This window comes from Frankliniella occidentalis, unplaced genomic scaffold, assembly GCF_000697945.3.
Source record: "Frankliniella occidentalis isolate FOCC.00 unplaced genomic scaffold, Focc_3.1 Scaffold91, whole genome shotgun sequence".
Lineage (NCBI taxonomy): Eukaryota > Metazoa > Arthropoda > Insecta > Thysanoptera > Thripidae > Frankliniella > Frankliniella occidentalis.
In genome coordinates, this window is record NW_026267220.1 from 205,358 (window position 1) to 208,873 (window position 3,516).

The 3,516-nt window shown below is 47.9% G+C and overlaps 1 protein-coding gene across 1 annotated transcript in view; it reads left to right on the forward strand.

Moving 5' to 3' along the window:
• The window catches only part of LOC127749775 (voltage-dependent T-type calcium channel subunit alpha-1G-like), a 28,001-nt gene that overhangs the window by 3,525 nt on the left and 20,960 nt on the right, over positions 1 to 3,516 (forward strand). The window lies entirely within an intron of this gene.

Consider the following 3,516-nt stretch of genomic DNA (forward strand, 5'->3'; position numbering starts at 1 on the left):
CCCCTGACCCCACCCCCCCGACCTCGTAGCGTTTGTTGTTCGTTAAAAGTTTAGGGAAGAGAGTTTGATCAAAGTTGTGTTGAATGTTGAAATCCTATTTTCAAAATAGATTTATTGAAGACTAAAGTAAACTGTGTAAAATTGGTGTTGTTATTTTTGTCATGCACGCTCTGGCCAGTGTGTTTTTTTAGATATTTCTTCAAAGAGACAATTAATTAACTCTCTGTGAGAGTCAGTGAGGGACAGTGTTAAAAAGCAAACTTTAAAATTGCTTGCCTTTAACAAGTTATTGTTTATTTCATTGTACCCTTGATAGAGAGTGGAATGCATTTGTCATGTGGGTGCACAATGCTGCATTCACCGCAAACTTCATAATTTGTTGTTAAACTGTGTGTTGGTTTGAAAATACAGTTAATTCTGTTTAGTAGATTAGTCCGCAAAATGCTGGTTGTCACCGATTGCCAACTAAGCCAGAAGTTCAGGAATTCACAAATGTGTAACCCATAAGTCTAATACTTTTTCATCCTCTTACAAGGGTATTCAGACGCTTGTGAGATTATTTTTAAGTTGCAGAAGGACAGAACTCTGTTTTAGTAATAAATGTATTTTGTGGATAATCCAGTTTGGCCTATGTTACAAGAATTTGAGTTTTATTTGAAAAGATAATTTGAAAAGACTTACCTGCTTCTGTACTACGTCGTTCAAAATGCCTATTTGGAACAAGCTTTGAATACTTTGGCACTTCTTTCGTGAAAGTGCCTAATCTACCTGTCAGTATCCAAGTGGAACATCCTTGTCAAAACAGTGTCATGTTATGGTTTTATGGTTTCATGACATGAAGTTGAAAAGTAGTGCCAGTGTGTTTTTACTTTGAGGTCATTTGAAAGCAATCTTTAACATGACATGCTTTTGGCAAATGTGTTCCAGCTGGACACAAGATGTAAGATGTGATCTGAAACACTTCATCCCCGCTAAATGCAACTGATATTAGCTATGGATATAAATCAAGGTCTTCATGATATATAATATCTATTTGCTGTAGTTAGAAAGAAGATATTTCTCCTTGGAAGGACATAAATAAATTAAGATTATGTACCTATTTCTTTGTTTTCCATTGACGGTTGAGTATAAAAGTTGTTGATCAGCGAATTCAAAGTATTTTCACCTCCTAATTTTTTTAATAACATGATAACAATATTTATGCTTTATTGTATTTGCTCATGACTGGTGCCTGTCATAGTACAGAATTATAAGAATATGTGTGGTTGAGTGTTGTTTCCAAGTCAAAAGTTTAATCCAAATACCAAATACTTTTGATGTTTTTACACACTCAGCATCTATGCTTCATGCTAGATTTATATGCAAGAAAACTGAAGCTATCATTTGGTTCATTTACCATGAAGAGTCTTTCAAAGAGCTTCTAGTAGGTTAACAAAACTATTCATTATTAGCTTCAGGCTTATTTATTTACAGCAAGATTGTTTCAGATGTTTGTTTATTTACTCAAGCCAAAGAAAAACATTCAAGATTTGCTCTAGCTTTGCGACCCATTAAGGCAATGTATTTTGCATATGGAATTGAAACATCTTTCACAATGGTCTGCTAATGCATGAAGTGAAATATGTCTACGGACCAAGTATTTCCATTGCCTTAAGAGTTATTTGATAGTGAGGAGATGTTGAAAATGTAAATGTTTTGAAAACATTTGCATCACGACATCAGTAAAACTAAAAGAAAAGCAGGGTAAAAATAATTTTTATATATGAGGCAAGGTAAGCATGAGTCATACCAAGCAATTACGAGTCTTGGTCTCCCGGATTGCACGCGTTCAGGTCGGGTCAAGTCCACCTCCTCGACGCGCTGCAGCCCGGGTCGACTCCTGGACAGAAACAAGGAAAATTGCCAGTAAATGAGCTCCCCGGGCGTGGCGAGGTTAGGTTAGGCTAGCGGAGAGTGCATTTATTTGCCTTTTGGCCAAGATTTCGACCCGGGCTGCAGCGCGTCGAGGAGGTGGACTTGGCCCGACCTGAACGCGTGCATTTCGGAAGACCAAGACTCGTACAGCAGGACCGAGTTCTGACTTTACCGGCCACAGAAGCAGGCGACAGCTGAGAGGCAAGCGCGCTGGCGTGTGGTCCGGGAACTGTCGGCCCAGGGATCGAATCCCAGCCGTGGCACTTTTTTCCCGCTCTGTTTATCATGTCTTCGGTAGTCAGCGACAGCCGAGATGCGCATGTCGCCGGGAGCGGTTCAACGGAGCGGAAAAAAGTGCCACGGCTGGGATTCGATCCCTGGGCCGACAGTTTCCAGACCACACCCCAGCGCGCTCGCCACTCAGCTGTCGCCTGCTTCTGTGGACGGAAACGTCAGAACTCGGTACAGATGGACATGGAGGTGGAGCTGGAGCGCGAGCTGGAGCGAGAGCTGGCCGCGGAGCAGGAGGAGCTACTGGAGGAGGTGCAGGAGCGGATGCTGCAGGCGGCGGCCGCGGCGCAGGCCCAGTCGCACCGGCCGCTGGCCAAGGTGTACTCGCTGCCGGCCAACTTCACCTTCACGTCGCTCTGCGCCAGCGAGAAGGACGCGCCCACCCCGCCGGCCTCCACCACGGGCCTGGCCGCGAGCCTCGTCTCCGGCCTCGGCAAGTGGCGCCGCCCGTCCATGGCCGGCAGGAAGGCCTCCGTCAAGGGGTCCCGCAAGCGGCGCCAGACGGTGCACGCGCACGTGCCCCGCGGCGCGGGCGGCCTCACCCCCTCGGCGGTGGCCGCCGTGCTGTCCGCCGTGCCCGCCACGGCCGTCACCTCCGTCCCCGCCGCCGCCGCGGCCCCGGGCCCCACTGCCGCGGGCTCGGCCTCGCCGTACCAGCACTGCCTCGGGCAGGGCCTCGCCGCGGCTCCGCCCGCACCCCAGAGGGTAGGTGCCCACCACCCACCACGGGTCCAAGTCGATTGTCCTAACTGTTTGTGACCGGGCCCGTTAAAATAAAGGTTTCCCAAAAATAGCGTTTTTTTTTGTTTTTTTATTTTTATTGCTTGCTTGATGTTTGCTTGTCTGCCCAACATTTCTGTAGGGCAAGCCAAGCAGGACACGCACGGCACCGAAAATGCTTTCGCCCCTCCCCCCCTCCCCTCGCCCCGAGTCAGCTTAAACTGAACCGTCTATAGACGAATTCATTACTCCCGCCAATGCAAGAATATCAACCAGAAGTAAACAGCGCTGAGAACTAAATGGAAAAGGGAAGAAATCAATGCCTCTCCGAAGCTCTCGCCTTGTCCTGACCAAGCGCTCGGAGGGACAGGGGACCGCGGAGGCCCGATTCAGGAAAACATTGCCTACCCTCCAGGCGTTTTTAGCGGCAATGATCGACCCACGCCTAGATTGACGAGGCCTCAAGGAAAATGGCCAGAAAATGAGCCCCCCGGGCGCGCGGAGGTTAGGTTATGTTCCATTTATTGGCTTTTTCCCGTGTTTCTGGCCAGATTGCGACCCGGGCTGCAGCGCGTCGAGGAGGTGGACTTG